The sequence below is a fragment of the Dasypus novemcinctus genome, chromosome 15 (assembly GCF_030445035.2).
Source record: "Dasypus novemcinctus isolate mDasNov1 chromosome 15, mDasNov1.1.hap2, whole genome shotgun sequence".
NCBI lineage: Eukaryota > Metazoa > Chordata > Mammalia > Cingulata > Dasypodidae > Dasypus > Dasypus novemcinctus.
In genome coordinates this window covers 57186602-57210278 of record NC_080687.1, presented here as the reverse complement: position 1 = coordinate 57210278, position 23677 = coordinate 57186602, and the positions used below count along the sequence as shown (strand labels likewise).

Below are 23677 nucleotides of genomic sequence, written 5' to 3'. Positions count from 1 at the left end.
GGGAATCTGAAACAACTTCCAGCCCTGAGGTGGGTACCAGTCAAACTGAAGCCTGCCCTGCCCAACCTCCAGCCTGACCCGGGGAGTCTGGACCTACTCCCAGCCCTAAGGCACATACCAGCCAAGATCCAGCATCACTGCTACCCTCCAGTCTGCCCTGAGGAAACTGTCTTCTAATTCCTGCCTAAAGAAATTAGTCTGTGTCCCCAGAAGAAAATGAAAGGGAATGTCCTGAGGTCAGTAGCTTGCAAGGCATTTCTAATCCTTCTTACCTGCTCCCACCACCTCTCTTGTCTTTGAGACCTATTACTAGACTAAAATCACAACAAGCCCCCAAAGGTGCGAAATACAAAGTGCGACCCATGACAAAGTAAGGTATACTCAGAAAGAACTGCATGAGTTTTCCAACTTACATAGACAGAAACCAGGGGAATATGTGTGGAAATGGATACTAAGGGTATGAGATAATTGTGGAAGGAATATAAAGTTGGATCAGGCTGAATTTATTGATATGGGCCCACTAAGCAGAATTTCTGGATTCAAGGCTGTAGATTGAGGGGTTAGAAAGGGCTCTAACAGTTTATTCGGGTGGCTGACTGAAGCATGGGCCAAAAGATGGCCTAGCATGTCTGAGGTTGAGATGCCTAATTTACCCTGGTATACAGTAGAAGAGGGAATTCAAAGGTTCAGGGAGATTGGAATGATAGAATGAATTTACCATTTGAGAGCTGCCCATCCACCCCAGGAATGTCCAGAGGACACACCTTCAACCAGGATTGTGAGGAATAAATTTGTAAGGCTAACTCCATCTTTCCTGAAGAGCTCCGTGGTTGCTCTTTTCTGTAGTCCAGATATTACTGTAGGGAGGGCTGTGATGGAATTACAATCCTTAAATACTGTGGGAATGATCGGATGTCAGTCTGGTAAAAGCCAAGTATCGGCAGTTAATCGCCAAAGGTGGGCATGGCTACCACAATGAAAGGCAGATTCAAAAAAGCACTCAAAATAGTCTGAGTAGCATAAAGTTATGACTTTGGCTAATACATCATGGGGTTCCTAGCAGTGAAACAGATGGGCAGTCTACTAAATTTCTTCTGGATCTGCATAAACAGAAGAGTTCTAGGTCAAGTGAACAAAACCCTAACTCAAATTACAGATGCAGAGAATCATGGTCCATTAATCAATTTCCAGACTTGAGAAAGGTTACGGACTCAGAGCCCCTTGAATGAGGAGAAGGCCAGGTCTCCTTGGGGAAGGATCCTGTTAAACTGCCCAAAATTTACACTATTAATCTTCCTCCCACCTTTCCCCAAGGAGATCTACTGTCTTTTACCAGAGTAACTGTGCATTGGGGAAAAGGAAATGATCAGATATTTCAGGGATTATTAGACCCTGGCTCAGAAGTGACATTGATTCCAGGAGACCTAAAACATCACTATGGTCCACCAGTCAGAGTAGGGACTTATGTAGGTCAGGTGATTAATGGAGTTTTAGCTCAGGTCCATCTCACAGTTGGTCCAGTGTGTTCCCAGACCCATTCTGTGGTTATTTCCCCAGTTTCAGGATGCATAATTGGAGTAGACATATTCAGCACCTAGCCAAATCCCACATTGGATCCCTGACTTGTAGAGTGAGTGCTATTATGGTTGGAAAGACTGAGTGTAAGGCACTAGAACTGCCCCTACCTAGCAAAATAGTAAACAAAAAACAATACTGGATTTCTGGAGGGATTGCAGAAATTAGTGCCACCATCAAGGATTTGAAGGATGCAGGGGTGGTGATTCCCACCACATCCCCTTTCAACTCTCCTATTTGGCCTGTACAGAAAGCAGCCATATTTATTTTTTGTAAACTGACTTAACCAGGTGGTGACTCCAATTGCAGCTGCTGTCCCAGATGTGATATCATTGCTTGAGCAAATCAACACACCCCCTTGTACCTGGTATTCAGCTGTTGATTTGGCAAATGTTTTTTTCTCAATTGCTATTAGTAAGGACCACCAGAAACAGTTTGCTTTCAGCTGGTAAGGCCAGCAGTATACCTTTATGCTCCAACCCTATGTCACAGAGATCCTGATCATCTCTCACTCCCACAAGACATCACACTGGTCCATTATATTGATGATATCACTTCAATAGGACCTAGTGAGCAAGAAGTAGCAAAGACTCTAAACTTATTAGTAAGGTATTTGCATGAGAGAGGATAGGATATAAATCCAACTAAAATACAAGGCCCTTCCACCTCAGTGAAATTTCTAGGTGTCCAGTGGTGTGGGGCATATAGAGATATCCCTTCTAAAGTGAAGGTTAAGCTGTTGCATCTGACTCCTCCTATGACCAAAAAAGAGGCACAACACTTAGTTTGTCTCTTTGGATTTTGGAGACAACACATTCCTCATTTGGGTGTGCTACTCTGGCCTATTTACTGGGTGACCAGAAAAGCTGCTAGTTTTGATTGGGGACTGGAAAAAGAAGAGGTTCTGCATCAGGTCCAGGCTGCTGTGCAAGCTGCACTACCACTTGGGCCATTATGATCCAACAGATCCAATGGTGCTGGAGGTTTCAGTGGCAAATAGAGATGCTGTCTGGAACCTGCTGAGAGTCTTTTTCCCTTTGAGTCCCTGTTCAGGTGCCAGTTGCTGTGAGCCTTCTTCCTTTTAAGCCCCGCATTGGGCATCAGTTGCTGAGCTCCTTTTCAGGCTCCACGTTCAGTGCCAGTTGCTGAGATCACCTTAGCGATAGTCTGGCTCAAAGGGAAGGTGACATAGAACTTTATAAAATAAAGGACAGAGTGAAAAACACAAGAGAGGAGATAAAGATGGGACCAGGGGACTCACAGCTTCTGGAACTGAGAGCCTCAACCCTAGTTTTCACCTCATATTTATTGGAAACTACCAAGCAGCCATTTGCTATCTGAACTGCAATGTCATCTACAATAATAGGGAACAAATGCAACATCTACAATAAGGAATAACTACAACATCTACAATAGAACAGGTGTAACATTTACAATAAGGAACAGGTCATAGGGGATCATACCTGTAAGTGTTCTGCTAGATAAAATGCTTTTCCAATGCTTTACAACATCTAACTTAAGGCTAGGAAGTCCTGAACCAGTGGCTGACCAGAATCTTGAATGTGCCACTTGAAGGCATTGGTTCACTGATTAACAAAGCTTCCTGCATGATATTTTCACTTTTAGGTTTGAACAATACTCATTAAATTTTTTCTCAATACATTCGGTCCCAGTATTGTTCAAACTTTAAACAAGAGATTTATATATTTAACAAGGTACATTTATATATCACTTACAGTTCATCAAACCACTTAAGTACACAATATGTTACATTATTAAAGTTCTGATTACTATTCAAGCATTTTATACATAATCCATAATGGCAGTAGATTATATAACAACAAACAATAAGACTTGCAACTAGCAGACATTTAATGAATAGACTTTCACTTCTCATGGGCTCAAAATTCCCAACTGGCAAGGCTATATAGGCCAATATTAGTGCTGGCCACATCCAATTCACAGGCTAAGTCAATATACACCCTCTCCCTCTTTCTTTATTTTTTAAAGCAGCCTGCTGGAGGTCCTCCTACTCCCATGAAGGACATTTCCCAATTAACACATGTCAGTGAGGGATAAAAGATTTTCAGTATTCCAAAAATATTACAAACTTCATTAACATGAAAAAAATTGTACTTTATCAATTAATGCAGAGAGTATTGTTTTGTCTTACCCAACCAAACAACATTTAATAATTTGATAGAGTAGCAGGTACCTTACAGCTTGTACCAATTGTTTGCCCATCCCAGGGCCTTAAAATACAATAGTCTCTGCTGTTTCTTAGTAGGGTCATTGACACAGGTTTTCTTCTATGCAGTCAGATTTATTGCCATCAGGCCAGGGCAGAAAGCCTTAAGGAATAACTGCAAAAGTCCATTGTTGACCTTTTCACACAGTTTTTGCACTTTTTGTATTCATTTTACTTTTACAAACCACATTAACTCACTGAATACTACCACAATACTTTTACAACTTGCTGTATGCATACCAGTTCTGTCCTGCATATCTCCATTTCTGATTTTATAAAACTAACCATTCTATTTTAAGACAAAATACACCTTATTAAGTTTCAGTTAGTATTCCCACAAACTTTTTACCTTTTTCAATATTTGCTTAACTTTTACATCTTTCATTTTATCCAATGAAGAAAAATAAATTATTCATTTCATTTTAAGCAAGAACTATTTTTTATGAAGAGACTTATAGTAATTCTCATTAACATTTTAAACTTAGGCAATAATATAAGCACTTATTTAATTTTTTTGGCCATATGAATAGAGCTCTTTCAGAAAGTTTTATTTATCAAAGTTTATCACCATCTAGAGTTAACAAAATATACAGACAATTCTTTTCCTTTCTTTCTTTTTTCCTTCCTTTTTCTTTCTCTCTCTTTCTTTTTCTCTTTTTCTTTTTTCCTTCCCTTTTCTTTGTTTTTCTTTTTTCCTTTCTTTTTCTCTTTCTTTCTTCCTTTTTTCTTTCTTTTTTCCTTCCTTTCTCTTTTTTCTTCCTTTTTTCTTTCTATCTCTTTTTCTTTTTCCTCCCTTTTTTCTCTTTCTTTTTCTTTTTCACACACACTGAAACAATTACAACACACTCACTAACATTGAACAGATAAACACAAAAGCAGTTCCAAATCTTTTAATCTAGAATTTCTTTATTGTTTCCTTTTATAATTGAACATTTTTTTCCAGTTTTTCTCCTCTCAATTTCTTTCTTAATCTTTCTGTCCCCAAGTCATACTTGCTTTATGATGCCATGCTTGAACAAATTCTGTAGTTTAAATACTTTGATATAAAGCCATTCTAATTTTCAGAATGAGACCTAACCATGTAGTTTTCAGTGTCCATCTCTCCATCTGCATGACCGGATGTTCTGTGTTCCACAGGAACTTTTGTTGTCTCTTGGTGTTCATGGTATGGCTTTATCTGATGAGCTGGTACCCACACAGTATGTTCTCTGTCTCCTGGAGAAATACAAGCAAACCCTCAAGGACTTCAAAGACTTTCCAAACTGCTCAGGGCTCTGTGCCATACTTTAGTTTCACTTGAAGCAATCCTTCTTTCCTTCAAGACCCTGTTCAGGCACCAGTTGCTGTGAACCTTCTTCCCTTCAAGCCCCACATTGGGCACCAGTTGCTAAAATCAGTTCAGCAATAGGTTGATTCAAAGGGAAGGCAACACAGAACTTTATGAAATAAAGAGCAGAGTGAAAGACACAAGAGAGGAGATAAATATGGGACCAGGGGACTCACAGCTTCTGGAACTGAGAGCCTTGTACTTATTGGAAATTACTGAGTTTCCACCTCATACTTATTGGAAACTACTGAGCAGCTGTTTGCTATCTGAACTGCAATGTCATCTACAATAAAAGGGAACAACTGCAACATCTACATTAAGGAATAACCACAACATCTACAATAGAACAGGTGTAACATTTACAATAAGGAACAGGTCATAAAAAGTTCAAATACAATCTAAACTCTTTTTCCCACAGGAGAATTTGACAGGCCCCTATAGAAGAATCACAATGCAGACCCTTAGGATTTTGGAGCAAAGCACTGCCATCCTCTGTAGATAACTACTCTCCTTTTGAGAAACAGCTTTTGCCTTGCTCCTGGGCCTTAGTGGAGACTGAACACTTAACCATGGGCCATCAAGTTACAACAAGACCTGAGTTGCCTATCATGAACTGGGTATTGTCTGACCCATCAAACCATAAAGTTGAGCATGCACAGCACACTCCATAATAAAGTGGAAGTGGTATATATGAGACAGAGCTTGAGCAGGTCCTGAAGGCACAAGTAAGTTACATGAGGAAGTAGCCCAAATACTCATAGTCAACACCTTTGCCATTTTACCTTCTCTTTTCCAGCCTACAGCTTTGGCCTCTTGGGGACTCCCTTATAATCAGTTGACTGAGGAAGAGAAAACTCAGGCCTGGCTTACAGTTGGTTCTGCATGATATGTAGGTACCACCTGAAAGTCAGCAACTGCAGCACTGTAGCCCCTTTCTGTCCCTGAAGGACAGTGGTGAGAGCAAATCTTCTGGTGGGCAGAACTTTGAGCAGTGCACCTGGTTGTTCATTTTGCTTGGAAGAAGAAATGGCCAGAGGTGCATTTGTACACTAATTAATGAGCTGTTGCCAATGGTTTGGCTGGATGGTCAGGGAACTAGAAGGAGCATGATTGGAAAATTGGTGACAAAGAGGTCTGGGAAATAGGTACGTTGATTGACCTTTTTGAGTGGGCAAAAAAACATGAGAATATTTGTGTCCCATGTGAATGCTCACCAGAGGGTGACTTCAGCAGAGGAAGATTTTAATAATCAAGTGGATAAGATGACCTGCTCTGTGGCTAATTCTCAGCCTCTTTCCCCAGGCATCTTGTCACTGCCCAATGGGCTGATGAACAAAGTGGCCATGGAGGTAGGGATGAAGGTTATGCATGGGCTCAACAACATGGACTTACCCTTACCAAGGTTGACTTGACTACAGCCACTCCTGAGTGCCCAATCTGCCAGCAGCAGAGACCCACACTCAGCCCCTGATATGGCACCATTCCTCAAGGTAACCACCCTGCTACTTGGTGGCAGGTTGACTACTTTGGACTACTTTGGACTACTTCCACCAAGAAAGAGGCAGCAATTTGTTTTAACTGGAATAGACACATAATCTGGATATGGGTTTGCATTTCCTGCATGCAATGCTTCTTCAAAAAGTACCATCCATGCACTTACTGAATGTTTTATCTACCACCGTGACATTTCATATAGCATTGCTTTTGATCAAGGAATACAGTTCACAGCAAATGATGTGTGGGAATGGGCACATGCCCATGGAATTCACTTGTCTTACCATGTTCCCCATCACCCTGAAGCAGCTGGATTGAAAGAATGGTGGAATGGCCTTTTGAAGATTCAATTACAGTGCCAAATATGTGGCAATACCTTGCAGGGGTGGGGCAGTGTTCTCCAGGAGGCTGTGTATGCTTTAATCAGTGTCCACTCTATGGTGCCTTTTCTCCCATAACCAGGATCCATGGGTCCAGGAATCAAGGGGTGGAAATGGGAGTGGCACCACTCACTATGAACCCTAGTGACCCCCTAGGAAAATTTTTGCTTCCTGTCCCTGCAACCTCAAACTCTGCTGGTGTACAGATTTTAGTCCCAAAAGGAGGAGTGCTTCCACCAGGGAACATAACAAAGATTCCATTTAACTGGAACTTAAAACTGCCACCTGGCCACTTCGGGCTCCTCTTTCCTCTGAATCAACAGTCAAAGAAGGGAATTACTGTACTGGCTGGGGTAATTGATCCTGACTATCAAGGGGAAATAGGACTGCATCTACATAATGGAGGTAAAGAATAGTTTGCCTGGAATAAGGGAGATCCTCTAGGGCATCTCCTAGTATTGCCATGTCCTATGATTAAAGTCAATGGAAAATTGCAACAACCCAATTCAAGCAGGACTAATAATGGCCCAGAATCTTTAGGAATGAAAGTTTGGGTTACCGCACCAGGTGAAGAACCATGGCCAGCTAAAGTGCTTGCTGAGGGTAATGGAAACATGGAATGGGTAGTGGAAGAAGGTAGTGATAAATATGAACTTTGACCACATGACCAGTTACAGAAATGAGGATTGTAATGGTCAAGAATCTTTCTTCCTTATTTCATTATGATGATGATTGTATATGTACACAAAACAAATTTGTCTTCTCCCCCAAACTTTTCCCTTCTCATATAACAAGTTGTATCAGTTTCATGTCATAATATTTGAGGATGCTAAGTTTAAAAGTGAATATTACCCAAGAACTTGCACCTATTCTGTATGGAATTAATGCATTTCCAGTTGTATGCAGGAGATTTGAACATTGTTAGGTGGAAATATATATATATATATGTATATATTTAATATATGTAATATATAATATATTTATATATTTAATATATATTATATAAATATATATATAGTTACTGTTTTTACTTAGAGACTAAGTATGGTTTATGGAAATGTGTATGGTTGCCAAGTTGACAAGGGGTGGACTATGATGGTTAGGCTAATGTGTCAACTCAGCCAAGTGATTGTGCCTAGTTGTTTGGTCAAGCAAGCACTGGGCTAACTGTAATACAAGGGAATTTATGGACTTTAGTCACCATTGACATTACTGCAGTGGTAAATCATAGATAGCTGATTACAATTACACCAATCAAGGAGATTGCCATCAGCAATGAGTGATGTTTTATCCAAACAGTTGAATGCCTTAAAAGGGGAAGTGATTCCAGCATTGAGTGAGAATTTCTCAGCTCATCTTTGGACAGCCAATGTCTCTTAGATCTCATCAAGAACCTTCATTGGACTTTCATCAGAGCCCCTGGTTGCAGCCTCCCTGAGGAACCTGGACTTGTGCATCCCCAGGATCATGTGAGAGACTCTTATAAAATCACATATTGTTGACGGATATCTCTTGTTGATTCTGTTTCCCTAGAGAACCCTGACTAATACAAACAGAATTGATATTAATATTAATTCTTCTTGGAATAGTTGGTAAATTTCCCCTGTGAAGTCATCTGGTCTTGAACTTTTCTCTATTGGGAGGTTTTGATTACTGATTAATCTCTTTTCTATTTATGGTTTGCTGAGATCTATTTCCTCTTGAGTCAGTGTAGGTAGTTTGTATGTTTCTAGGAATTTGTGTATTTCATCTAGTTTATCTAATCTGTTGGCATACAGTTGTTCATAGTGTCCTCTTAACGTCCTTTTTATTTCTATGGGGTTGGTAGTAATGTCTCCCTTGTTATTTCTGATTTTAGTTATTTGTGTCCTCTCTCTTTTTTTTCTTTGTCAGTCTGGCTAAAAGTTTGCTAATGTTATTGATCTTTTCAAAGTACCAAGTTTTGGTATTGTTGATTCTCTCCCCCCCCCCTTTTTTTTTTTTAATTCCCTATTTCATTTATCTCTGCTCTAATCTTTGCTATTTCTTTCCTTCTATTCATTTGGGGTTTAATTTAACCTTTTTTTCTAGTTCTTCCAGTTTTGAGGTTAGACTTGTTATTTGAAATACATCTTTTTTAATGTTAGCATTTAGAGTTATAAATTTCCCTCATAGCACTGTATTTGCTCTATCTCATAAATTTTGGTATGTTGTGTTATCATTCTCATTGACATCAAGATATTTCCTAGTTTTCCTTGTGATTTCTTATTTAACTCATTGGATGTTTAAGAGTATGTTGTTCACTTCCCATTTCTCTTTCTGTTATTTATTTCCATCTTCATTCCACTGGGGTCAGAGAAGACACGTTTATGATTTCAAAATTTTTGAATTTACTGAGACTTATTTTGTGATATAAAATATGGTCTTTCTTAGAGAATGATCCATATGCATTTGAGAAGAATATGTATTCTGCTATTGTTGGATGAACTGCTCTATGTATGTTAGGTTCTAGCTGGTTTAGTGTATCATTCAAGTCTTGTATTTTCTTATGATTTTCTGTCTAGATGTTCTATCCATTATTGAAAATAATGTATTAAAGTTTGCTACTGTTATTGTAGAACCATAAATTTCAGTGTTAAAATCTGTCAGTATTTGCTTCATATATTTTGAGGCTCTGCTATTAGGTGCAAATATGTTTATAATTGTTACATCTTCTTGTTGAATTGGCCCCTTTATCAGTATATAATGGCCATCTTTTACTTTCATAACTGTTTTTGTCTTAAAGTCTATTTTATCTAATATTATACAGCTACCCTTAGTTCTCTTTTGGTTACTACTTGCATGGCATATTTTCCCCTATCCTTTCACTTTCAACCTACTTGTGTCTTTAAATATATATATTTTCAATTTATTTTGAAAAGATACTTAGACTACATAAAACATTACATAATAAAATATAAGGGATTCCCCTATGCCCCACTTCCCACACTTTACACTTTTCCCCACATTAACAACTTCTTTCATTAGTGTAGTACTATTTGTGTCTTTGAATTCAAGGTGAGTCTTTTGTATACAGCATATAGTTCAGTGATTTTTTTAAACAAATTCTTTGAATCTCTGCCTTTGGACTGGAGAATTTAATTCATTTGCATTTAAAGCTACTACTGATAATGCAGGGCTTTCTTCTGCCATTTTGCTATTTAGACTTTGTAAGTTTTATACCTTTTTGTTTCTCAGTTCTTCTGTTAATGCTTACTTTCATTTTTATTTGAATTTTTATTGTACCATATTGAGTCCCTCCTCATTTCTACTGGATATATATTTTTATGTATTTTTCTTGTGATTACAATGGGGTTAAATCTTAACATCCTAAATATATAACAATCATATTTGACTTGATAGCAACTTGACTTCAATATACATATAAATTGTTATGATCCATCCCCCCCACTCTTTTATACTTCTTAACAAATTAAACCTTTGTATGCTGTATTTCAAAACCATAGATTAGATTTGTCATTACTTTCTATGCACTTGCAATTTAGCACCTGTAGGTAGTAAGAAGTGGAGTTACATACCAAAAGATAGTATACAATAGTACTAGCCTTTATAATTACCCATATAGTTACCTTTACCAGAGTTCTTTATTTCTTTATGCCACTTTAATTACTGTCTAGTGTCTTTTCCTTTCAGCCAGAAGAACTCCCTATAGCATTGCTTATAGAGTAGATGACAAATTCCCTCAACTTTTGTTTATCAGGATATATATATATATATTTTTTTAATTATCAGGCCATTATCTTAAACTCTTCTTTGTTTTTGAAAAAAAGTTTTGCTTAATATAAAATTCTTGATTGGCAAATATTTGCTTTCAGAACTTTAACATATCAACCCATTGCCTTCTTGCTTCCATGGTTTCTAATGAGAAATCATTACTTAATCTAATTGGGACTCCCTAGTACATAGATTGCTGCTTTTCTCTTATAGCTTTCAGAACTTTCTTCTTGTCCTTTGCATTTGTCAGTTTGATCAGTATGTGAAGGGGCTTGTTTTTCCTGTTTATCCTGTTTGGTGTTCTATGGACTTCTTGGATGTGGATATGTGCAAATTTTGCTGTTTGGGAAATTTTCTGTTATTATTTCTTTGAATATTCCTTCTGCTCCTTTCTCTCTTTCATCTTCTGGGACTCCAATTATGCATATTATTGATGTGTTTGAAGGTGCCCCCCAGGTCTCTTATGTTATTTTTTTTTCTTTTTATAATTCTTTTTTCTTTCTTCTCTTCAGCTTGACTCATTTCAATTGTCTTTTCTCAAGTTCATTGATTGTTTCTTCTGCCAACTCCAATCTGCTATTGAAATCTTCCTGGAAATTTTTTGTTTCTGTTAGTGTGGTCTTCTATTCCAGTAGCTCTATTTGGTTCCTTTTAAAAATTTCTCTCTATTGGGTCCTCATATTGTTCACTCATTGTTTTCCTGATATCCTTTAATTCTTTCTCTATATTTCACTTCATGTCTTGAACATATTGAAGATCATTTTTTAAGTGTTATGGCCACAATTTGATCTTTATTAACGTTTTCTTGATTTTTATCCCATTTCTTTGGATGGAACATCATTTCATGTTTCTTTGTCTTGAAATCTTTGTTGCACATTGTATATTTTTGGTTTTTGTTTGCTTGTGAGATTGTTTTCCAGCCATTCACTTTCAACCTCCTTGAATCCCTTGGTCTAAGGTGGATTTCTTGTAAACAACATATAGATGGGTCATATTTCCTTATCCATTCTGCCAATCTGTGTCTCTTGACTGGGGAGTTTAACCCATTAATATTTAGTGTTATTACTCTCAAGGAATTACTTACATTAGCCATATTTTCTCTGAGTTTATGTATGTTATATGCTGTTTTTATTTCTCTTTTTGTCTTTTTAGTTGTTCTTATACTCTCCCCAACTCTCTCTCTCCTGTTTTTTCCTTTCCACCTGCAGAACTCCCTTTAGTATTTCTCAAAGGGTGGTTTCTTATTGGCTTACTCTCTTAGTTTCTGTTTACTGTGAATATTTTGAACTCTCCATCATTTTTGAATGCTAGCTTTGCTGGATAGAGTATTATTGGTTGGAATTTTTTTCTTTTAGTACCTTGATGATGTCATACCACTGCCTTCTTGCCTCCATGCTTTCAGATGTGAAATCAGAATTTAATTTTATTGAGCTTCCCTTGTATGTGATGGTTCTCTTTTCTCTTGCTACCTTCAGTATTTTCTCTTTGTCTTGAGCATTGGATAATTTGACAAGTAGATCTGTTGGGATTTACACTGTTTGGGGTGTGCTGCACTTCCTGGACATGTACAACCATTTCCTTCAATAGGGTTGGAAGTTTTTAGTTATTATTTCCTCCAACACCCCTTCTGTCCCCTTTCCTTTCTCTTCTCCTTCTGGGATGCCTATAATGTATATGTTTGTGCATTTTGTGTTGTGCATTCAAATCCTTAAGACTCTGCTGGATTTTTTTCTATCTTTTTATCTTTTGGTTCTACTATCTGTTTGATTTCAGATGTACTGTCTTCCACATCACTAATTCTTTCCTTTCCCTGTTCAAATCTGCTGTTATTTGCTAAGAGTGTATTTTTGACTTTGTGGATTGGGCCACTCATCACCACCATATCCATTATCTTTTTGTGTATGTTTACAATTTCTTCAGTAAGCTCTCCCAGTGTTTTCTTAATAACCTTAATCTCTTTCTTCACTTCATTAAGTTGGTCCATGATATTTGTTTGGACAGCTTTGATTAGTTGTTTGATGTTCTGTTCTCTTCCTGGTTTTTAGTTTTTTCATTGGACTGGGCCATGTCTTCCTGTTTCTTGGTATGGTTAGTAATTTTTTTTTTTTTTTCTGTCTGGTCATCTTTTTATCTTAATGGATTTGTTCAGTTGATTAGCTTCTCCTTTTAGTATAGGGTTTTATTTAGTTGCTGTTTGTGTGTGTGTGTTAACTTTTTTCTTTGACATTTTGTTCTTCTTATTCTATTTCCTTGTTGTTGCTTAAGTTCCCTTGAAGGAAAAAGATTAGGCCAGTGAAAGAAAAAGAGGTAAGAAAAGAAAAAGAATAATAGTAATATCGATAATAAAAGTTAGCAGAAGAACCATGTAAGTCCTAGGAAAATGAGTATTTAACTCAAGTAATCTGTGTAGAGTTATAGGAATAAACAAGTGGAATACCTACAATGAAATGGGACACTGAATATAGAGAAATATATAGTATGAGTTAATAGGCCACGGTGATGAGGAGAGAGGGAGAGAAAAGAAAGGACAAAAAGAGAAAGAGTTAATAAAAGATAGGAAACAGAATAGAAGAGTTAGAAATAAAAAGCCAGAAAAACTGGGGCTAAAACAGAGAGAGGTGGAATGTAAGAGCAACAACAGAAAGCAGAAGATAGAGAGAGGTAGGAAGGAATAGAGATAGCATTGGTAGCCAAAATTGGTAAACACAGAAAAGAGGAAATCAAAGAAGAGGAGCCACAGCAAAAAGAAACAAGCTGGCAGCACCTAATTTAAAAAAAGAAAAGAAAAAAGGGGGGATAAAGAGGAAAGACAAGAAAACAAACAAACAAACAAAAAAACAAACTCATAAGCAAGGAGTCAACCAAACACAAAGGAAAAGCAGCCTTCCCTCTTAAGTCCCTGTATAGCTTCTCAGGCTGCCAGTGTTTATCAATCTTACTCTGCAGCTTTCTCACTGCAGATTTGAAGTGGGTTTTAGTGAGTAAACTAAGTTAAATTAAAAAACAAAACTAATTTTTTTTTTTTAAATAAGAGATCCAAAGAAAGCTAATACAAGAATAATGTCTATGGTTTCCCTGTCCTAAAATATCAGCTAGATGTTTAATAACCCAGGGCACCACTACTCTAAGCAGATCCAGGAATCAAACTAGAGACCTTATATATTCAAGGTGGAAACTCCTCCACTAAGCTAAACTTTCTTTTTGGGTTGCTTAGCTCTTCAGAAAGATATTATCCCTTTCCCTCAGTCAGGATTGACTCTTTGCAATTGGATGAACTGTTGATTAGGAATCTGTCCTTCCCCCTTTTTATTCTAACTGCTTTCTCTCCCAGGACAGCAGCATGCAATAGCCTGTGTTCCCTTTCGAAATTCAAATAGGGCCCTCGTTACTTAACTCACTGCAGGAAAAAATGAGTCTCAGCCTCTTCAAGAGCACCCATTTCTCATAGGGAACCCCAAATATGCCCTTGAAAGTTTATTAAGCACTTTCCACTGTCCCCTTCCCTTAGGGGAGTTGCACAGGACTAGTTAATTGCCTGGCTCTACCCTCTCCCAGGCCAATTTTCCCTATCCCAGGGTGGTTAGATAAACTCTTCCCAGTTTCTCCTCAAGCCACCTGGTATGCTCCTCAAAGCTCAAAAGCTCAAAAAAAGGGGGACCAGACAATTGGACCCACACAGGATAGACCCCGCTCCACCCTTCCCCAGAACCTCCTCACTCTCGGAGTATACCTCTTCTGGTTGCGTGACTGGCAAGAGTCAGGGATCATTGTGGCTTCCTGCCCTGAGGGTGGGGCTCAGCCATCCCACAGCTCCAGCCTCAAGCACCAGAAACTCAGTTTTACCTTGAGCAATCAATCTTTTTGTCATGCTTTCTTCTGATTGATGCCCTGAAGTCTCCCACTTTGTAGGTTCCCAAAACAGCTCACTCAGCCAGGATCCTGCCTCCGCTCACCACATTGTGTATTTTAATATTTAAAATGTTAACTCTGGGATTTATTCCTTGATCTACCTGTTTCTTGAATTTGTATCCAGCAAGTGATATAATAGAGATTATCCTGAGTATCTGAAATGAACAACCAATCAAACCTAGGTAAAAAACACCTTTCACAATCTTTGGAGATAGGTTTTTCTTTGGCTGGTACTCTTCTTCAGAGTTCAGCCTTCCTATCATGAAATTCGGCCCAAGGCAAATATAAAGTACAGGGTCTCCCTATCTTTTCTGGTCTTAAATCTTGGCTTGTGCTTGCTAATACCTCCTTCCCCTCCCAGGTGTTCCCCTGCCAGATAAACCTTGCCCCAGCTGCTGACTCAATTGTTTCTTACTCTTTTTTTCGCTGTCTTGAGCTGCTTTTGCGGGGAGAACTCCAGAAAGGAGTTTCCCAAGTCAGGGCAGCTGAAACAAGGCCAGGGACCTTCAAAGGGAGAACTGGCTGGCTCCAGAATTTCTTAGGGTTGGGCCTGGGATGGGAAACAATGTTTTCTCCCGTGACTCTCTAAAGCTGTGCTTTCTTGTCTCAGCTCCAGCCCAACAAATAAAGCCCTTCAACTCTCCTCTATAGCTATGAGAGAAAGTAGTGTCTTTAAGTCTCTCCCACTACTTTTGTCTGAAGTGGATTGGATGAATAGCTATCCTCACAACCAGGCCATTAGCAATCTGAGATAGGTAATAAAAAGTAGTGATCCATGACTGGATCATTTCCTCTCTGCCAGATCTTGAAGAACTGTATTTTTATGTCTCTTTCTGCCACCAGCATGCCATGCCAGGGAATAGCCCTCAATGCGACCTGCCCATGAGAGTGTGTTATGGGCAATGGCAACCATCACACACAGAAGTTATTGGTATTTACCATAATTTATAAGTGTCTTCCTCCCACTCCTCCCTGGATGCTGTACCATGTTCTACTAGACTCCAGCATTTTGAAATATTTTGATTCAGACTGCTCCTCCAGCCTGTTTAATAGGTATTCTGGTGGAGGGGTTGATCCCTGGAGCTTTCTACTCCACCATCTCCCACAATTGCTCTTATAAATTTTGATGTGTTATTTTCTTCATTCTCAGTAAGATTCAAAATGTTTTCCAATTTCTCTTCTGCCCTTATGTTAAATTTTTAAAGTTTAAAACAGAATTTTAATATTTATTACAAAGTAATAAATATTCCTTGTATAAAATTAGGGAAATACAGAAAAGTATAAAGAAATAAAAGAAAATTGTATATAATCCCCCTACCTCAAAATAACCAATGATACCTGTATATTGTATTTTCTTCCAGTCTTTTCAAGGCACTTGTTTTCTTCATTACACTGGATTTAATATCATTTTTTCTGAATATAGAAGCAATACATACTATGGTAAGACTTTCAAGTAATTAAAAAATTATGACGAATAAAATGAAAGTAAATACAATTCCACTATAAAAGATAACTGCTGGTAATATATTAATGCAATTCCTTCCAGTCTTTTTCATTTAACTCAGATGATCATGCAGTACACATAGTTCTATATGTTTTTTAAATAACATTTTTATTTTGAGATAATTATTGATTCACATGAAGTGAATACAGACTTGTAATAATACAGAGACTCCCACATACAATTTACCTAGTTTCTTCCAATTGTAATATCTTGTGTAAATAAAATTTAATATCACAATTAGGATAGCTATATTGATGCAGTCAAGGTTCAGAGTCTTTCTATCACCATAAGGATCCCTAATATTGCCCTGTTTTAACCATACCCTCTATTCCTACCAACCCCCACATCCCACCACTATGTTCTTGCAGTAACTAATCTTATATCCATTTCTGTAATGTTATCATTTCAAGAATGTTGCATAAATATATTCATATATTATATAACCTCCTGAAATCTGCTTACTACTCTCGTATAATTCTATGGAGATTTATCCAATTTGTTTTGTGTATCAATGGTTAGTTCCATTTTATTGCTGAATAATATTACACAGTATAGAACCAGGGGTTCTTAACAAGGGATCCATGAGCTTAAATTGAAATTCAAACAAACTTTATTCTTATGGGCCCATGTTGGTGTGGCTGTAATATATTTATTAAATAATTCACAAAATATTGTGGACTTAGTAAAGGGTCTGTGGTTCTCACCTGACTGGCAAAGAGGTCTGTGGAACAAAAAAGGTTAAGAATCCCTGCGTTAGCCATTCCCCCATTGAAGAACATCTGTTGTTTTGTTTTGTTTTCCATTTCCTGGCTATTATGAATAAGGCTGCTTTAAACATTCATGTACAATTTTTTGAGTGTTTGTTTTAATTGCTCTGGGATAATTGCCAAAGGGTAAAATTGCTGGGTTGTATGATAGTTGCCTGTTTAGTATTTTTAAAAGAAACTTTTTCATTTTCACCAACAATTTTTCATAGACTCAGTTTCTTTGCATCTTTGGTAGTATTTGGTGTTGTCACAATTTTTTAAAAAAGATTTATTTATTTATTTCTCTCCCCCCACCCCCCGCCCACCTGCCCACCCCAGTTGTCTGCTCTCTGTCTATTTGCTGCATCTTCTTCTTTGTCCACTTCTGTTGTGGAATCTATGTTTCTTTTTGTTGCGTCATCTTGCTGTGTCAGCTGTCCCTGTGTGCTGTGCCATTCTTGGGCAGGCTGAACTTTCTTTCATGCTGGGTGGCTTTCCTTACAGGGTGCACTCCTTGCACGTGGGGCTCCCCTACACGGGGGACACCCCTGCGTGGCAGGGCACTCCTTGCGCACATCAGCACTGCGCATGGTCCAGCTCCACATGGGTCAAGGAGGCCCAGGGTTTGAACCGTAGACCTCCCATTGGTAGACGGACACCCTAACCACTGTGCCAAGTTCGCTTCCCCACAATTTTTTAGTTTAGTCACTTTGATAGGTGCATAGTGATATCTGTTTTTTTAATTTATTTTTTTATTAGAGATGTTGTAGGTTTACAGAAATATCATGCAGAAAATACAGTGTTCCCATATAACCCCCCCCCTCACAGTCTTCCCTATTATTATCACTTGGTATTAGTGTGGTACTTTTGTAACAACTGATGAAATAATATTACTATAATTATGCTGTTAACTATAGTCCAGGGTTCACATTAGGGTTCACTGTTTATATTATACAGTCTTATGATTTTTTTTTCTTTCTTAGGAGGTATTGAGGATTGAACCCAGGACCTCATACTAGGGAAGCAGGCACTCAACTACTGAGCTACATCCTATCCCCAATGAGAGTTGGCTTTTTCATTTGTTTTTTTAGGAGGTACTGGGGATCAAACCTGGGACCTCATACATGGGAATTAGATGCTCAACCCCTTGAACTACATCCATTTGCCAGTCCTATGATTTTTAAAATATCTATTTCATCGGGCTTGAATATGTACATTTATGTCTTTGATTAAATTTTTAAAGTTTTCTGTTTTTAGTTCTTTGGAATTTCCTTCTACCCCTTTCTCACTTTCTTCTCCTTCTAGGACTCATGTATTACCTATATTGGTATGCTTCATGGTTTATCACAGGTCTTTTATGCTCTGTTTACTTTTTTTTCTTTTTTCCCCTTTCTTATTCTCAGCCTGAGTATTTCAATAATCTAATCTTTGAGTTCATTGATTCTTTCTTCTGCCAGGTCTAATTTGCTGTTGAAACCATGTAGGGAATTTTTTATTTCACTTATTGTAGTCATTAACTCTATTATTTCTCTTTGGTTTCTTTTTAAAATTTCCATATCTTTATTAAGATTTTCATATTATTCTTTCATTTTCTTGCTATCCTTTAATTCTTCATGTTTTCCTTTATCTCTTTAGGCATCAAAGATAATTTTTTAAAAGTTTTGTCTGGTATGTCCAAAGTCTAGTATTTTTCATTGATGGCACCTGAAGTTTTAGCTTGTCCCTTTGGATGAAACATCATTTCCTGTTTCTTTGTCTTGTAGTCTTTTGTTGCACATTATACATTTTAATATTTTAAAGTGTCAACTGAAATTTAGTCCCTAAGCTGTCTATTCCTTAAGTTTGCATCCAGTTAGTAATGTAACAAAAATTCCCTTGCATTCCAGGAGTTAGCAAAAACAAACCAATGCAAATACAAAAATAAAACAAGAACAAAAACAAAACACCTTTAACAGACTTTTCAAAATGACTTTGTGTTGGCTGGTACTCTCCTTCAGAGTTCATCTCTCCTACCATGGTCAGCCTGAAGCTAAAGTGTGAGTCCTCTCTGTCTTTTCTTTGTACTCTTGGCATTAAGTATTACCCCATTTACAAGAATCTGAATGACTTCTCTACTCACTATGAAACGGACTTGCCCACTTCATGGTGCTCTCTTGTATGTCTTAAAGCAGTAATCCTTTTACCTAGGCCACTTTGATTTAATTTTTTCTTCCACTGTTTTGACTGTGAGCAGGTGACTTCTGCCTACAGGGAGGTTAAACAGAGAAGTGTGTCCTGGTTTACTCCTTCACACTGCCCATTGATTGATTGGCACTAACATATAGGCAATACCAGTATGTGCTTTGTTGGTACTCTGCTTCCTCTGGAACATGGCCAGGTTCCACAATGGAGCACAGGACAACTCATCACCAGGCTGGGGAGGGTATTTGTGACAGGGCAGGATGGTTTTGTTATAAGTTTCTCCTACTAGTATTAAGTTGCATTTTCTTGATCCAGCACTCACCCAAGTACTAAGACACTTTAATTGTTTTCTGGAGTTTTGAGGGTAACAGCTCTATCAGTTTTTTTTTTTAAGATTTATTTTCTATTTATTTCTCTCCCTTCCCCCCTCCCCCCAGTTGTCTGCTCTCTGTGTCCATTTGCTGTGTGTTCTTCTGTGACTGCTTCTATCCTTATCAATGGCACCACGAATCTGTGTTTCTTTTTGGTGCATCATATTGTTGTGTCAGCTTTCCGTGTGTGTGGCACCATTCTTGGGCAGGCTGAACTTTCTTTCACATTGGGCAGCTCTCCTTACAGGGTGCACTCTTTGCACATGGGGCTCCCCTATGTGGGGGACACCCCTGCATGGCACAACACTCCTTGCATACATCAGCACTGTGCATGGGTCAGCTCCACACGGGTCAAGGAGGTCCGGGGTTTGAACCACGGACCTCCCATGTGGTAGACAGATGCTCTATCTATTGGTCCAAGTCTGCTTCCCTCTACCAGTTTATGACAGTTGTTTAAAATACTGTGGGAAAGCAAAACCTGTGGTGTCTTACACTATCATCTAGGTTGACCAGAAGTCTGTCATTTCTTGTGGTTTTAATATGCATTTCCCTAAAGGGTAAAGATGTTACATCTTTTCATGTGCCTATTTGCTATATACAATCCACTTCATGATTTTGTTTGTTTCGCTATTTTACTGTTGAGTTTTAAAAATTCTTCACAAATTATAGATATTAGTTCTTTGCTTGATATATGACATGGAAATATTTTCTCCCAGTCTGTAGCTTATTTTTTCATATTTTTAAAATATGTCTTTCATAGTTTTTAATTTTGATGAAATCCCATTTGTTGGTTCTTCCTTTTATAATGTGATTTTGCTGTCAAGTCTAAGAACTCTTTGCCTAGTCCTAGAATTTGAAGATTTCCTCTTATGCTTTTCCTAAAAGTTTTATGGCTTTTTGTTTTATATTTAAGTATATGATCCATTTTCAGGAAATTTTATATGAGATCTGTGGTTTAGATTGAGTTTTTCCTTCTCTTTTTTAAAATTAGTGGTAACATAGATGCTCCATAAAGTTTCCCATTCTTGGGTTTCTTTTCCTCCCTCCCTTCCTCCCTTCCTCCCTTCCTCCCTTCCTCCCTTCCTCCCTTCCTCCCTTCCTCCCTTCCTTCCTTCCTTTACTGGGGCTGGGGTTGGGTCTGGGGCTGGGGCTGGGGACTGAACCTGGGACCTCATATGTGAGAACCTGGCACTCAACCATTGAGCCACATTGGCTTCCCTGAGTTGATTTTTTCACTTGTTTTGCTTGTTGTCTGTTTTTATATTTTCAGGAAGCACTGGGAATGAAACCTGGAGGTGGCATGTAATTACTTGAGACACATTCACTCCCCCAAGATTCACTTATTTATTTATTTATTTATTTTTTTTAAATTTATTTTTTTTATTATTGATTCTGTAAAAATATTACATTAAAAAAAATATATGAGGACCCATTCAACCCCACCACCCCCACCCCACCACTCCCCCCCCCAGCAACACTCATTCCCATCATCATGACACATCCATTGCATTTGGTAAGTACATCTCTGGGCACCTCTGCACCTCATGGTCAATGGTCCACATCATGGCCCATACTCTCCCCCATTCCATCCAGTGGGCCCTGTGAGGATTTACAATGTCCAGTGATTGCCCCTGAAGCACCATCCAGGGCAGCTCCAAGTCCCAAAGACGCCTCCAATCTCGTCTCTTCCTGCCATTCCCCATGCCCATTAGCCACCATGTCCACTTTTCCCACTCCAATGCCACCTTTTCTCTGTGGACATTGGATTGGTTGTGTCCATTGCACCTCTATGTCAAGAGGAGGCTCAGATTCCACATGGATACTGGATGCAATCCTCCCGCTTTCAGTTGTAGGCACTCTAGGCTCCACGGTGTGGTGGTTGTCCTTCTTCAACTCCATCTTAGCTGAGTGAGATGAGTCCAATAAATCAGATTGTAGGTGCTGGAGTCTGTTGAGGCTCAGGGCCTGGCTATCACATTGTCAGTCCAGAGATTCAGATCCCCTAAATATATCTTAAACCCCGGCACCAACTACAACTCCAGCACAGTAGCATGAAAGTCTTATGAAGAGAGATCCCATCTGAGTCCAGTTTCATCACGCATAAACACCAGCTCCAAAGAAGGGCCGTCTGACATGGCAGTTAACCCCATCTGCCATGACCATAACACCCATGGATCTCTTTAGCCCTCAAAGGAACCAATACCTGGGGGTTGTATCTACTTTATCTGTCTCTTAGACTCTGCTCAGTTGTGCATAAGGGCAATCCTTCTGACAGCCTCCAGACTCTTTTTTTTTTTTGAGACTCGTAGCCATATAAACTCATTTCTCCTTTCCATTTCCCCCTTGCATTAGGTCAAACTGCATTTTAAAGTCATGTTATTTTATGTAGACAGGGGATTCACTTTTTTAGACCTGTTGATATCTATTACTTTAGCACCAATTGTTGCAAAGATTATATATCTTTTATGGAATTGCTTTTTCACCTTTCTCAAAAATCAGTTGGGAATATTTGTGTGTATATGTTTTGAACTCTATGTTCTGCTGCATTAATTTTTGCCCATATCACTCCTCCAAGTCAACATAGTCTTGATTACTTCAGTTATATAAGTTTTGAAATCAGGTAAACTTATTCTTCCCACTTTATTGTTCTTTTAAAAAACTATTTTAGCTATTCTATTTCTTTGCCTTGTCATATGAATTTTAGAATAATCTTGCCTATATCTACAAAAAATCTTGCTGAGATTTTGATAGGCATTTTGTAAACCTGTATATCAATTTGGGGAAAATTGACATCTTTTCTATTTTGAGTCTTCCAATTTATGCATATGGTATACCTCTCCATTTATTTAATATTCTATTATTTCTTTTATTAGTGTTTTGTAGTTTACAAGTCCTGCACATTATTTGTTAGATCTAGATTTAATTATTACATGTTTGAGTGATTTTAAATGATATTGTATATTTCATTTCAGTTTCCACACACTCATTACTAGGCTATAGAAATATATTTTTTAAAAAATTTATCTTATATCCCACGATCATGCTAACTCAGTTATTAGTTCTAGCAGTTTTTCAAAATTCCTTTAGATTTTCAACTTCATCTACAAATTTAGGCTGCTTTATTTCTGCCTTTCCAATGTGTATGCCTTTTATTTTATTTTCTTGCCTTATTGCACTGACTAGGACTTCCCATACCTTTTTAATAAAGTGATGGGAATTAGCATGTTGCCTTTTCCTGATCTTAGGAGGAAATTATTCAACTGTCACTCTTATTCATAGTGTTAATTATTGAACTTTTTTTTTTTTTTTTTTTTTTTTTTTAGGTACCAGGGCTGGGAATTGAACCTGGGACCTCATATGTGGGAAACCAGCACTCAACCACCAAGCCATATCAGCTCCCAATTATTGGGCTTTTGTAGGTGCTTTTTATCAAGCTGAGAAAGAGCTCCTCTATTTCGTGGAAAGCATTTACCATGAATCAGTGTTGAATTTTGCCAAATGGTTTTTTTCTGATATGATCATGTGAATTTTCTTTAGAGTCTTATTATAGTGGATTATATCTATCAATTTTCAAATATTGAACTTGTCTTACATACCCGGAATAAGTCCTAGTTGCTCATGTATAGTTCATTTTATTATTGCTGAATTCTATTTGTTAATATTTTGATAAGAAATTTTGCATTTATTTTCATGAAGTACATTGATCTGTTGTTTTCTCTTTTGTATTGTCTTTGTTTGGTTTTAGTATCAGGTGAATATTAGCTTAATAAAAAGAACTGAGAAGTATTTTTTCCTGCTCCATTTTCTGAAAGAGTATGTGTAGAACTAGTTTTAATTCTTTGTTAAATGTTTGATGGAATTCTCCACTGATATCATATTGGACTGGAAGTTACTCTTTTGGGGAGGTTTTAAATTACAAATTTAATTTTTCTTAAATTCAAGGTGTCTATTTCAAAATTAATAAGGTGTGATAGTTAAAGTTTGTGCTTTTCAAAGAATTGGTCCATGTTATCTAAGTTAACAGATGTATGTATGTGTGGAATTGTTTATAGTGTCTCCTTAGTCTTTTAACCTTTTTGCAGGGTGTATAGTGATATTCCTAATTTCATTCTTATATCAGTAATTTGTGTGTTCATTTTTTTTAGTCCTTACTAGAGGCTTGCCAATTTTATTGATATTTTGAGAAAAC

The 23677-nt window shown here is 37.8% G+C and overlaps 1 long non-coding RNA gene across 2 annotated transcripts in view; it reads left to right on the top strand.

The window, feature by feature from the left end:
• The window catches only part of LOC139436530 (uncharacterized), a 72777-nt gene extending 49679 nt beyond the window's left edge, over positions 1-23098 (top strand). The window contains exon 4 of one of the 2 annotated variants that reach the window (XR_011645820.1): positions 22812-23098. This is a non-coding gene — a long non-coding RNA (uncharacterized lncRNA). Of the gene's footprint in view, positions 1-6452; positions 6624-22811 lie in introns of those variants that run through there. The other variant, XR_011645818.1, reaches the window with a different exon arrangement.
• The last annotated feature ends 579 nt before the right edge of the window (positions 23099-23677 follow it).